The following is a 14,719-nucleotide window of genomic DNA, read 5'->3' as shown; positions in this document are numbered from 1 at the left end:
AACACCCCCCCCCCACCCACACACACAGCACATCTCCATTTCTCCTACCTTCTCTTAGAAAACACATCCTACTTTGCTGGCATTTTGAGATTTCCTTTGTTATTCCTAGTAGTTTTAATTACGTATATTAGAATTCTTAACCCTTAGAAACCTTAATCTGTAGTGAGAACTAAGGAATAAGCCTTATTAACTGGACTAAAAACAAAGAGAATTCCACCAATATATTTGAAGATCTAATTGGCGGTATCTAATGATTAATGAATTGGACAACACCTCATCTAGCAAGTAGAGAGGCACTGCAAGTTGTATAAAACAGGTTTTTTCCAGGCACAGTCATTCCCCTTTAGAGGAAAGAATGGGGGGGGGGGATCTTATCATGCAGATTATTTCCTCTTCCTTTGGGGGGGATGAAGAGTGCTCATGTGACTGATTACATCACTGGCACTGACCAGAAAATTCGTAACTGACCAGTATTCTTAATCTCCTTCATTTTTTTCACCTGTCACTCCACCCACCTCTGGTGACAATCAGTTCTCTGTAGTTAAGAGTCTGTTTTTTTTGGTTTGTCTTTTTTCTTTCTTTTGTTTTCTGTCTTAAATTCCACATATGAGTGAAGTCATATAGTAATTGTTTTTCTCTGACTGGCTTATTTCACTTAGCATTATACCCTCTAGATGTATCCGTGTTGTTGCCAATGGAAAGATTTCATTCTTTCTATGGCTGAGTAATATTCCATTGTGTGTGTATGCTGGGTGTATGTACACCATAAACACACATCTTCTTTATCCGTTGATCTGTCCAACAAAACTTGGGTTGCTTCCATAATGTGGCTATTGTCAGCAATGCTGCTATAAACATAAGGGAGCATGTGTCTTTCTGAATTAATGTTCTTTGCATTTTTGGGGTAAATAACAGATAATGGAATTACTGGATCATATGGTAATTCTTTTTTTAATTTTTCGAGGAATGTCTATATTGTTTTTCAGTGGCTGCACCAGTCTGCAGTCCCACCAGCAGTATTCAAGGGCTCCTTTTTCTCCACATCTTCACCAGCACTTTGTTTTTCATCCATTCTGATAGGTGTGAGGTGATACTACGTTGTGGTTTTTGAATTGCATTTCTCTGATGATTAGTGATATTGAACATCTGTTCGTGTGTGTGTGTGTGTGTGTGTTCATGATCTGTATGTCTTCTTTGGAGAAATGTCTGCTCATGTCTTCAGCCCATTTTTTTAATTGGATTATTTATTTCTTGGGTGTTAAGTTGTAGAAGTTCTTTGTATTTTTGGGATACTAAGACTTTATTGGATAGATCATTTGCAAATATCTTCTCCCATTCAGTAGGTTGTCTTTTAGTTATGTTGACCATTTTATTTGCTGTGCAGAAGCTTCTTATTTGGATATAATCCCAATCGTTTTTGTTTTTATTTCCCTTGCCTAAGGAGACATATCTAGAAAAATGTTGCTACAGCTGATGTCAGGGAAATTACTGCCTGTGCTCTCTCCTAGGATTTTTGTGATTTCAGGTCTCACTTCTAGATCCTTAATCCATTTCGAGTTTATTTTTGTGTGTGGTATAAGAAAGTGGTCCAGTTTTATTCTTTTTCATGTAGCTGTCCAGTTTTCCCAATACCGTTTGTTGAAAAGATGGCCTTTTTCCCATTGCATATTCTTGCCTCCTTTGTCAAAAATTAATTGACCCTATAATTGTGGTTTTATTTCTGGTCTCTCTATTCAGCTCCATTGATTGATGGATGTATTTTTGTGCCAGTACCATAATGTTTTGCTTACTACAGCTTTGTAGTATATCTCAAAATCTGGGATTTCGATAGCTCCAATTTGATTCTTCTTTTTCAATATTGTTTTGATTTTTGGGGGACTTTTGTGATTTCAAGCAAATTTTAGGATAATTTGTTCTAATTTTACAAAAAATGCTGTTAGTATTGGGGCACCTGGTGGCTCAGTTGGTTAAGTGTCTGCCTTTGTCTCCCGTCAAGATCCCAGGATCCTGGGATTGAACCCCGCATCGGGCTCCCTGCTGCTTCTCTCTCTGCCTCTTTCCTCTGCTTGTGCTTGCTCTCTCTCAAATAAATGAGTAAAATTTAAAAAAAATTTTTTTTAAATGCTGTTAGTATTTTGATAGGGTTTGCATTAAATATGTAGATTGCTTTGGGTAGTATGCACATCTTAACAATATTCTCCCAATCCATGAGCATGAAATATCTTTCCACTCATTTGTGTTGCCATTTTCTTTCATCAATATTTGATAATTTTCAGAGTACAGGTCTTTCATTTCCATGGTTAAGTTTATTCCTAGGTACTTTATTCTTACTGGTGCAATTATAAATGGGATTGATTTCTTAATTTCTTTTTCTGGTTCATTATTGGTGTATAGAAATGCAATAGATTTCTGTACATTTATTTTGTATCTTGTGACTTTACTGAATTCATTGATCAGTTGTAGAAGGTTCTTGGTGGATTCTTTAGGGTTTTCAGTAAATAGTATCATGCCATCTGCACATACTGAAAGTTTTACATCTTCCTTACCAATTTGAATGCCTTTTGTTTCTCTTGTCTGATTGCTGTGGCTAGGACTTCTAGTATTATGTTGAATAAAAGTGGTGAGAGTGAGCATCCTTGTCTTGTTCCTGAACTTAGGGGAAAACTTCTGTTTACCCTTGAGTATGAGGTTCACTCTGGGTTTTTCATATATGGCCTTTATTTAACGTTAATATATGTTCCCTCTAAACAAATTTTGTTGAGGATTTTTATCATGAATAGATGTACTTTGTCACACACTAATTCTGCATCTACTGAAATGATCATATGGTTTAATCCCTTATAGATGAGATGTATGATGTAGATTGATTTCTCAAATGTTGAACCACCCTTACATCCCAGGAATAAATCCCACTTGATTATGGTGAATGATTTTTTTAATGTATTGTTAAATTTGGTTTGCTAATTTGTTGAAGATTTTTCCATCTATGCTCATCAGAGATACTGGCCTGTAGTTTGGGGGGTTTTTTTGTTTGTTTTGTTTTCTGTTTTTTGTAGTTCCTGTGGTTTTGGTATCAGGGTAATGCTTGTCTTATAGAATGAATTTGGAAGCTTTCCTAACTATTCTGTGTTTCAGAATAGTTTGAGAGGAATAGGCATTGACTTTTCTTTAAATATTTAATCGAATTCATGTATGAAACTGTCTGGTCTTTGACATTTGTTGGGAATGTTTTGAATACTGATTCAATTTCATTGCTGATAATCAGTCTGTTCAAATTTTCTATTTCTTCCTGATTAAGTTTTGGGAGGTTATGTTCCTATGAACTTATCTATTTCTTCTAGGTTGTCCAATTTGTTGGCATGTGATTTTTCATAATATTCTCTTATACCTTTGTATTTCTATGGTGTCGATAATTCTTTCTCCTTTCATTTCTGATTTTGAGTACTTTCTCTCTTTTTCTTTCTCTGTTTTTGTTTTTTGATGAGTCTAGCTAAAGGTTTATCAATTTGGTTGATCATTTCAAGAATCAGCTCTACGTTTCATTGTTTTGTTTGTTTGTTTCTAATTTGTTTATTCCTGCCATAATCTTTATTATTTCCTTCCTCCTATTGGTTTTGGATTTTGTTCTTTTCTAGCTCCTTTAGGTAGAAAGTTAGGTTATTTGAATTTTTATTCTTGGGGTAGGACTGTATTGCTATATACTTCCCTCTAAGAACAGCTTTTGCTGCATCCCGAAGATTTTGGACCACTGTATTTTCATGTTCATTTGTCTCTGTGTATTTTTTTATTTCTTCTTTGATTTATTGATAAATTTATTTTTTAGTAGCACGTTGTTTAACCTCCATGTATTTTTGTTCTTTCTGGATTTTTTTTCTCGTTGTCAATTTCTAGTTTCATAGCAGTGGTTAGAAAAGATGCATGGCATGACTGCCATCTATTAAATTTGTTTAGACTTGTTTTATGCCCTCACATGTGCTCTATTTTGGAGATGTTCCACGTACACCTGAAAAGAATGTGTAGTCTGTTTTAGGATGGAATGTTCTGAATATATCTATTAGATCCATGTGGTCCAATGTGTCATTCAAAGCCACTGTTTTCTTTTTGATTTTCTGTTTGGATGGTCTAGCCATTGATTGTACTGGGATGTTAAAGTCTCCTAGTAGTATCGTACTACCGTTGATTACTTTATGTTTGTTAATAGCTGTTTTATATATTTCAGTGCTACTATGTTGGGTGTATAAATATTTACAATTGTTAAATATTCATGTTGGATTTTTCCCTTTATGACTATATAATGTCCTTCTTTGTTTTCTTTTACAGTCTTTGTTTTAAAGTCTATTTTGTCTGATGTAAGTATTGTAACCCAGCTTTCTTTTCACTTCTATTTGGATGAAAATTGCTTTTCCATCCCTTCATTTTTAATCTGCCTGTGTCTTTAGGTCTAAAATTAGTCCCTTGTAGACAGTATATTGATGAGTCTTGCTTTTTTATCCATTTGATCACACTGTGTCTTTTGGAGCATTTAGTCCATTTACATTCAAAGTAACTATTTTTTTTCAAAGTAATTAGTGATAAATATGTACTTACTGCCATTTTGTTAATTGTTTTAAGTTTTTTGTCATTCTTCTCTATTCGTTTCTTCCCTTGCTCTCTTCTCTCACTACAAGTTGGCTTGCATTCCTTTCTCTTTATTTCTTGCATATCTATTACTTTTTATTTTTAGTTACCCTTAGGTTTGTACATAACATCTTCTGCATATAGCAGTCTATGTTCAGTTGACTGTCACTTAAATTTGTACCCATTCTTACTCCTCACCCCTCATGTTTTAGGTGTATGCTGTCATACTTTACATCCTTTTATTTTGTTAATCCCTTGACTAATTTTTATAGATATACTTTTATTGCTTTTGTGCTTCCTAATTTTCTTCTTATGATCTTTCCTTTCTGCTCAGAGTCCCCTTTAATATTTCTTGTAGTGCTGGTTTAATGTTCATAAACTTCTTTAACTTTTGTTTGTCTGAGAAGCTCTTTATCTTCTATTCTGAATGATAGTCCTGCTGTATAGAGTATTGTTGGCTGCAGGGGGGTTTTTGTTCAACAGGTTGAATATACCATGCTACTTTCTTCTGGCCTAAAAAGTTTTTGCTGATGGGGGGCGCCTGGGTGGCACAGTCGTTAAGCGTCTGCCTTCGGCTCAGAGCGTGATCCCAGCATTCTGGGATCGAGCCCCACATCAGGCTCCTCTGCTATAAGCCTGCTTCTTCCTCTCCCACTCCCCCTGCTTGTGTTTCCTCTCTTGCTGGCTGTCTCTCTCTGTCAAATAAATAAATAAAATCTTTAAATAAATAAATAAATAGAAAGTTTCTGCTGAAAAATCAGCTGATAGCCTTATGGGGTTCTCTTTGCATGTTACTGTCTTTTTTCTCTTGCTGTTTTAAAATTCTTTATCACCACTTTTTACAATTTAAATTACTATATGACTTGATGTGGACTTCCCTGGTTTGATTTTGTTTGAGTTCTCTGTGTATCCTCAATCTGGATTTGTTTCCTTCCCCAGATATGGGAAGTTTTCAGTCATGATTTCTTCAAAGAAACTTTCTGCTTCCTTTTCTCTCTCTTCTCCTTCTAACATCCCTATAATGCAAATGCTAGTGTACTTGATGTTTTCTCTGTGTTCCCTAAGTCTATCTTCATTTATTATTTTCCCTTTCCTGATCAGCTTAATTGTCTTGTATTACTCTGTCCTCCAAGTCACTGATCTGCTCTTCTGCTTTCTCTAATCTACCATGTATTCCATCTAGTGTCTTTTTAATTTCAGTTATTGAGATCTTTATCTCTGATTAGTACTTCATGTTTTCTCTTTTTATTAAGGGTCTCACTGAGGTCCTCCACTCTTTTCTCAAGGCCAGTGATTATCTTTATGACCATTACTTAAAATTCTCTCTTTCCTTAGCTCTCTTGCTGTGATTTTGACCTGTTCTTTCATCTGGGACATATTCCTTGGTCTCCTCATTCTGTCTAACACTGTGTCTGTTTCTGTGCGTTAGGAAAGTCAGCTATATCTCCTGCTCTTGAAAGTAGTGGCCTATAGAGGAAGAGGTCTTATAGTGTCCTGCAGTGTAATGTCCCCTGTTCACTAGAACCCGGTGCTGCAGTGGCAACTGGGTGTGTTGTGCATGCCCTACTGTTGTGGCAGAACCACTTTGCCTTCAGTCCAGTCATTTCCAGCGGCTCTCATTGCCTGTCATGGGCAAGATGTTGTCCCTGTGTTGTTAGTAGAGCAGTGTGGGGCCGCTTTGGTTGAGTCATGAGGCATTTGCCAGAGATGCAGTAGTACCAAACTGCAGTGCTTCCCTTTGTTGTCCCCTGAGAATCTTTCATTGGTGGCCAGGGTCTGAAGCTAAGCCAGGGGTATGTCCTCAGCCTGCTACTAGGGTTGTAGTCAGACTAGTGTTCATGGTTATCTTCCCCTCTTTCTGGGGCAGGAGTCACTTTGGATTGGTGCTGTACCCTGTTGGGGCTCCTTGCACACTGCCTGGCTAGTAGCACCACTTAGGACGGACTCCGAGTGTGTAGTGGAGGGGGCAGGTCTGCAGAAAAATGCAGGGATGAAGAGAGAGATGTTAGCAAGATTTACACAGATCTGCTTTGGGGAGGGAACTGGGAGCTGCTTTAGAAAACTCCTACTGCAGGGCTGGAGGGGATGAATCCACAGGAATGTAGGGGCAAGACACACAGTGCCAGCATGTTCCTCACTGTTTTCTGCAGGAAGGACCTGTAAGTGCCCCAAACTGCAAAGGCTAGCCGGGTTGGAGTGGGCAGATCTGCAGAAGAATATGGGGGTGGGGCATGCTGTTAGCAAGTGAGGCAGAAAGTATTCCAGCTCTACTCATTCCTACAGGTGTCCGTGGGTCTATGCTTGGGGACTAGGGAAGGAAATGGCAACTGCCAGCTCTTCTGCTCTTGAAGAAGTCTCCCAAAGATCCCTGCCCCTCCAGCACACACTCTGAGATTAGTAAACCAATCTCCCTCCCTTATACCTCAGGCATTTTTCAAAATGCTTCTTCTATACTGTATCTTTGTGGGTGTGTTTGTTGTGCTGTTTCTTCAAGGGTGGAGACTCAGGTTCCTATTGGCCTACAGGCTCTACCAGAGCTGAGCCCACTGATGTTTAAAATTCCAGGGGTTAAGTCCCACTGATCATAGGAATTCATGAAATTAGTTTCCTCTGGTTTTCAAAGCCAAATATTATGGGAATTCATCTTCTCTGTGTGGGTTCCCTCTGCCTGGTGGTAGAGCTGGTGCGAGGCTCTGTTTATCTCTACTCTTTACATCCATGGTATTTTTCCCTCCCAGGGACAGTCCTGAGGGTCCATTTAGCTCCACACCAGTCTCTGACCCTCCGTACCCTCTTCAGTGTGGCCTCTTTCTATATTTAGCTTTGGAGAATCTGTTCTGCCAGTCTTCAAGACATTTTCTATGTTTTTTTTACATTGATGTGTATGTTATCTAGGTATATCTGTGAAATGAAGTGAGTTTAGCATCCTCCTACTCCCTCATCTCCCCCAGTACAGTTCAGTTTTCATAGCTCCTTTGGTATCTATATGTCCTGATTTTTTTTTTTAAGCCAAGCGACTTATTCCTATGTAATTGAGATTTAACTTCCCCAGAAGTGTTAATCCAGGCACAGCAGGGAGTTAGACACAGCACAGACACCCCCTTGCTCAGTTCAATGATACCCAAGAGCTATTCTATGATTAAGTACAACTTAGGACAGAGAAACTATGGATTTTTATTAGGCTGTTATTGCTTTTAGATGATTTTGTAATAATTTTAAGAATTAAGAAGTTTTTGATCATAACTTCATTTACATTTATCCCTAACAGGGGAAACGGGGATCCACCAAAAGAGGCTTCCTTTTTAACTCAGCAGTGTGAACTTAGGGGAGTGACCAATGAGATGTCTTATTTTTTTCTTGTGAAAAGTTAGACACACGGTTAGATTTTTTTTTCTATCCTGAAATAAAAGAGGTCACTTTCGCTTAGCAATGGCCTGGGAGATACTAATGAGGTCACCATCCTTTTAGGCCAATGCCAGAGAAAAGAAAAGGAAAAGAAAGAGAAAGGATGTTATATTTTGTTGAAGTATGAAGTCTTGATCTTGTGTCTTGGGTGGAAGGAGTCCACACCTTGGTGTTAGTTAATTCTCTTCCTTGTCAATTTGATTTAGAGGTCTCTAGTATCTTTTAGTTTTGCAGCTTGTCAGTGGTCAGAAGCACTTGGTAAGGTTGCTTTTAATGGTACACGGGCTGTCTTTCTCTGATGTTTTAAAATACCAAGTTACCAGGCTGTAGACTCCGATGGACAGGCTTTTTTGAATGAGTTTAGAAAAGGTTTTTTTAACCGGTTGATGACAGGCCTGAGAATAAACATTAGACACTTAACAGAAGCAGTTCATACTAGCACAAGACAACAGTGGATCAATAGAAGATTGCACACTGATAGGATTTCAAGACTTTTGGAAGGTTTTTATTAAGGCATCTTTGATTTGTCCAGTGGAGTGGGTGCCTTGATCACTGGACATAATGGAAAATACACCCCAAGTGGGAATTTTTTTTTTTTAACAATTTCATTCTGTTTTGTTTTACTGCAAGGTCATCAGCTTTGTAGCAAAGAAAGGCTGACCCATCCAGAATTCATATATATAGTAACAACATATTGATAACTCATACTAAATGGCAGCTTACTAAGGGCCAGTTTCAGGTTTTAAAATCTTATAGAAATCTCTACACCAATGTCTGTTCATAATTTGAGTCATTTTTAATGTATTATTGTGGGTGAAGGAAGGTAAAAACTGAAAAGGGGTTTGTCAGGGATCCAGGAAGAACCGAGTGGCTGTTTTGGGCTTCTCATAGCCCCGTTTATTAAATTTACAGCCATTATTTGTATATATTAATTTGTTTTCAGAAGTAGACTATTGGCATGTCACAAGAACATTAGAATGGCAAAAACCTGATGATGGGCCATTTTTGCAGAAACAGAATGGACTTTATCTACATAATTCACAATCTTATAAACATAATCTAAAGAATGCTTATTATTTGGCAATATTTTCTACATATTTTGCATATTAAATAAACTAATTATCAAATCTTTTGGAATATTCCAGGAATATGTTTTTCATTTATTTCATTCTTAGTTCTGACCACTCATAAAATTCTTTCCTAAAGATTCTTTTTTCACAAATTTTCTACAACTTTTTCATTTATATTTTATCTGAAGTTTTCCTTCACTGTACCCACCCAGTTTCATTTTAGGACAAAATTACTTACTTTCCCTTCCACAAAAATGTATTCCCATTTCTCATATCTTCTTTAACAAAAATATATCTCTTCTCTTGCATACAGAGTTGCTTCCCTTAGTATTTCCAATAGTTTTAATTGCATTTATTATAATCCTTAATGCTTAGAAACCTTAATTTCTAGTAAAAACTAAGTAGTAGGCAGCATTTTTTTAAATTTGCGAATTTATGAATAAATCTAAAAATTTTTGGAAACGTGCTTTTTTGTAGTATGATCATTCAGTAATGCATAAAACATCTAACAGACCCGAATTTATCTTTAGTTTTTCTGTGATACAACACAAGTACATAAATCTATGTTTGAATCAATAGTTTGGTATTTTATCTTGTTTGGAAAAGACATAGGTATCCAATAAATTCAACCCAATATATCACTTAATCTAGCAAAACTGCAAAGTTTTAGGTTAGCAAATATTTTGGAACTATTTAAAAGTTTACCTACAAAACTTAATTTGTTCAACATATTTGTTCTTAACAATTACCCATGAAAACTTCGTGAGACAAAATCATCATATTGATGAGATTGTGGGATATGGGTGAGATGGGGTGGGGTGGGGTTCAGTCCAGAGCCAATAACCAAGAAAGAATTCTTGAGACATCTTTGGTGCAAAATGGTGGTTTATTAAAGCACAGGGACAGGACCCGTGGGCAGAAAGAGCTGCACTGGGGTCCTGAGGAGTGGCCCATTATATAGCCACAGGTTGGGAGGGGGTTCGGGATAGCATAAGTCTCTAAGGCATTTTGGAAGCAAGGTTTCCAGGACCTTGAGAGGGCTAGCTATTGTTGGGGAAAGGTCATTTATTACCATCTAATAAAACCTTAGTCATGAGACCCTTCAGATGTATATCGGTGGGCCATATGCTTGGGGGATGATTGCTAACAGGTAACTTGGGAGGGTTTAGAGATAAAGGAAGTTTCCAAAAGAAGTTTAATACATTAAAGTAGACTTTGAGGATCCTGGGGGGGGGGGGCAGGCTAGGATTGCCTTTTGCCCTTAGCAAAGTATTAACATTGAGGCAGTTGAGTTCCTAGGGGAATGTCACTCTGCCTGTTTCAAGGACTTGTCAATGGGCTATAGGTAGTAAGGAAATCTAATTGTGTCTACATACATAACCTTCTGGAAGCTAGGTTATTGATAGCTTTGTTCTTGTAAATTGCTAAGACATTTGTAAAACTGAGGGAGACTCATGTCCTGCAGGATTGTGATCTCCGTAAGTTAACTATTATTTTTTTTCCCTTCAGCTGGGATGTCCCGGCGGGGTGGGGGGAGGGGTTGCAGGGTGTCAGTTTCTGCTTTGTCCTCAGCTTGCCTTCTGTTCCCTCATCACATTAATCTATGTGTTTGCTTTTGTGCCAGTACCATGCTGTCTTGATGATCACAGCTTTGTAGTATAGCTTGAAGTCAGACATTGTGATGCCCCCAGCTCTGGTTTTCTTTTTCAACATTTCCTTGGTAATTCAGGGTCTTTTCTGGTTCCATATAAATGTTAGGATTGTTTGATCCAGCTCTGTGAAGGATGTCAATGGTTTTTTGATAGGGGTTGCATTGACTGTGCAGATACTTCTCCAAAGATGATATACAAATGGCCCAAAGACACATGATAAAGTGCTCCATATCACTCAGCATCAGGGAAATGCAAATCAAAACCACAATGAGATGCCACCTTACACCAGTTAGAATGGCTAAAATTAACAAGACAGGGAACAACGTTAGCGAGGATGTAGAGAAAGGGGAGCCCTCTTATACTGTTGGTAGGAATGCAAGCTGGTACAGCCACTCTGGAAAACAGTAAGGACGTTCCTCAAGAAGTTAAAAATAGAGCTACCCTACGACCCAGCAATTGCACTACTTACCCCAAAGATACAGTTGTAGTGAAAAGGAGGGACACATGCACCCCAATGTTCATAGCAATGCCACAATAGCCAAACTGTGGGAGGGGCCTAGATGACCTTCAACAGATGAATGGATAAAGATGTGGTTCATATATATAATGGGATATTACTCAGCCATCAGAAAGGCTGAATACCTACCATTTGCATCAACATGGATGGAACTAGAGGGTATTATGCTAAGTGGAAATTAGACAACCAGAGAAAGACAATTATATGATTTCACTCATACATGGAATATAAGGAATAGTGCAGAGGACAATGGGGAAGGGAGGAGAAACTGAATGGGAAGAAATCAGAGAGGGAGACAAACAATGAGATACTCTTGATTCTGGGAAACTGAGGGTTTCTGGAGGGGTGGTGGGTGGGGGAATGGAGTAACTTGGTGAGGGGCATTAAGGAGGGCATGTGATGTGATGAGCACTAGGTGTTAAATGAAACTGATGAATCATTGGACATTACATCAAACACTAATGTACTATGTGTTGGCTAATTGAATTTAAATTTAAAAAATTTTTTTAAAGTTTATTAAGCAAGGATACAGAAAAAGCTCTGACAAGTGAGAGGAGTCTAGACAGCATTTCCACTGAGGGACTTTAAGGTTGGTCTTTTATAGAAATTTAACCAGGGAACTTAAGTCCTTTTAACATCTCTATTGACAGCACCACTTAATAGGGACCAGTGATAACACTTTCAATGGCTTACTTCCTTTTTAGGGTCCAACAATTTTTTGTTGGTCACATGCAGCTGTTATAACAAGACCCCACCTCTGACATCTAGGACAGGATGGTCTGGTTTGTTCCCTTATCTCTGGTTTCCTTACACCTCCACATTTTTGGGGATTTTTGTGAGCCCGATCCCATAGCCTCCTACCTACCTCTCCCTGCCTAGCCCCACCTGTCCCTTACTCAGTGTCACTTACACCAAGTTCCCAAACTGGGGCTTAGTACTCGATATATTTGTACTTTCAACCTCCCCCAGAAATGTGGCCTTAAATAGTCAGGAGTTTTCTGATCAGCACCAATGAAGAAATCCATGACATGTGCCCTCTCCATCCCCTAAAGGAAGATGAAGTAATCTGCCTGATGAGACCTTCTGCCCTTTCCCCCAAAGGAAAGTGACCCGGACTGAAATAATCCTTTCTTTTCTTCTGCTCATAACTTCTTTGCCCCACTCTCCTTCCTATAAAAACCTTGCACCTTGTACAACTCCTCAGAGCACCTCTCTACTTGCTAGGGGAGGTGCTGCCTGATTCGTGCATCATTTAATAAAGCCAGTTAGGTCTCCAAACTTACTTAGTTGAGTTTTGTTTAACAGAGTTGGTGGGAGTGGTGGGATCCAGAGTGAACTTGCAGCAGCATCTTTAGACAGTAAGAAACACAGGTGTGGAATCTGTGAACCCTTTCAGTTCACTGTCTTTCTTGCCATTTCAGAGGGCTGTATGTAAATTCCTTGAAGTCTGAGCTCTGTTCTATTTCATTTTGAGCTACTGATCTGATTGGCTTTCCTTTACAGAGCTGGTCAACTTGAGCTGGCGGACAGTTATACTCAGAGCCCAGTAGAGCTGGTATATTTTTGACTAGACCCAAGCCCCTAGCTTTTCCAGTCCATAATTCCTGGGCAGAAAATATCAGTAAGGTTTCACAGGAATTGGTGGTGGTGTTCACAGGGCCTTCTTATGGTCAGGATGCAGTACTTCGAATATATTAAGGCCAGTGTTTGTCTTGTCTTGTGTAAATAAAGGCTATTGCCAGTGGCATTTAGGAGCCCAAAAAGCTGCAAAAATTGATGGGCAAAGGTTAAGTATTTAAAGGATATTACAGTGCTCGCTGATGTGGGAAAGACGATAGGGTTCGAAGCTGACAGCCAAGAACGAATTCTTGAGATGTCTTTGGTGCAAAAAGGTGATTTTAATTAAAGCGTGGGGACAGGACCCATGGGCAGAAAGAGCTGCACTGGGGTCATGAGGCGTGGCCCATTATATACTTTCAAGTTGGGAGGGAATTAGGAATAACATAAGTCTCCAAGGAATTTTGGAAGCAAGGTTTCCAGGACCTTGAGAGGGCTAGCTATTGTTGGCCAAAGGTCATTTCTTACCATCTAATAAAACCTTAGTCATGAGACCCTTCAGATGTATATTGTTGGGCCATATGCTTGGGGTTTTAGAATAAAGGAATAAAGGAAATTTCCAAAGGAATTTTTATACGCTAAAGTAGACTTACAAGATCCTGGGGAGTGGGGTGCGTTCAGGCTAGGACTGCCTTTTGCCCTTAGCAAAGTATTAACATTGAGGCAGTTGAGTCCCTAGAGGAATGGCACTCTGCCTGTTTAAAGGCCATGTCAACGGGCTGTAGGTAGTAAGGAAATTTCATAATTTTTCTTCTGCCTTTGTTTCCCACATCACTTGCCATCTCAAAAAGACTCCCGTAATAGGACAAGTTGGTCATGGAACAGGTTAGATTGACACTGGATCACCTGCCAACTTGAAGAAAACTTCTGTGCAACAAGCTCCACTGTGTAACATGCACAATCCCCAACCCAGCAGCACATTCCTTTTCTGGACTAGTTTGGCTCCAGGAAACCCAAGTCTTAGCTAATGAGATACTTGGGTTTTAAAGAGTCAAGCACACTACCTTCCTGCACACCTGCTTATCTTTAAGAATTACAGTCCCAGAAGTTGCAGCTATCTAACAAGATGAAATTTAAAAAACAAAAAAACCAAAACCACATAAAATTGCAGTGGTCATTATGGGGAATGTTCCAATTAGACAAGATTGTTCATTTAAGAAGTACACTTAAGTGTTCCCAAATTAAACAAAATGGCATGTCTATTTTAACTGGCATACAGAAGCTTCCAAAAGCCTTCAAGATTCCAAAGTAGTCTCATTAAAAGATTCGTTACAAAGGTTAACACACACACACACACATACACACACACACACACACACACACACACACACACACACACACACACACACACAAGATACCTAAGACAAAACACTGTATGACTGAGGTGACTTCTACTCCTCCCTTCTGCCCGTCTTGACCTGAGTACACCAGCTACTAATTTTGTGTCTCAACTGCCTTTCCACTCTGAAGAGACAATTACATTTTAAAACAAAACCACCTGAAGTTACAGGAGATCTTCCTCAGACATTTCACTCCTTGGTTAAAGAGTAAGGGCTATAATAAAAAATGTAAACCCAGGGAGAATCCTACATAGTTTTTTGTTTTGTTTTTGGGGGGGGTTGTTTTTGTTTTTGTTTTTGATAGGTTACTTCCGGAGCACAGTTGAGAGGGGGAAATAAAAATTCATGTTATCCTGGGCACCTGGGTGGTTCTGTCGGTTGTGTGTCTGCCTTAGGCTCGGGTCATGATCTTGGAGTCCTGGGATCAAGCCCCGAGTTGGGCTTCCTCCTCAGGGGAGAGTCTGCTTCTCTCTCTCATCTACCCCCCCCCCCCCGTGCCAT

General features: G+C 38.9%; 1 protein-coding gene across 1 annotated transcript in view; it reads left to right on the top strand.

Annotated features, from left to right (window-relative positions):
* Nucleotides 1–14,719, top strand: part of LOC123782474 (uncharacterized) — a 604,024-nt gene that overhangs the window by 525,271 nt on the left and 64,034 nt on the right. The window lies entirely within an intron of this gene.

The sequence above is a fragment of the Ursus americanus genome, chromosome 1 (assembly GCF_024610735.1).
Source record: "Ursus americanus isolate L20-20 chromosome 1, mUrsAme1.1.p, whole genome shotgun sequence".
In the NCBI taxonomy this organism is placed as follows: Eukaryota; Metazoa; Chordata; class Mammalia; order Carnivora; family Ursidae; genus Ursus; species Ursus americanus.
This window is presented reverse-complemented; position numbering and strand designations above follow the sequence as displayed.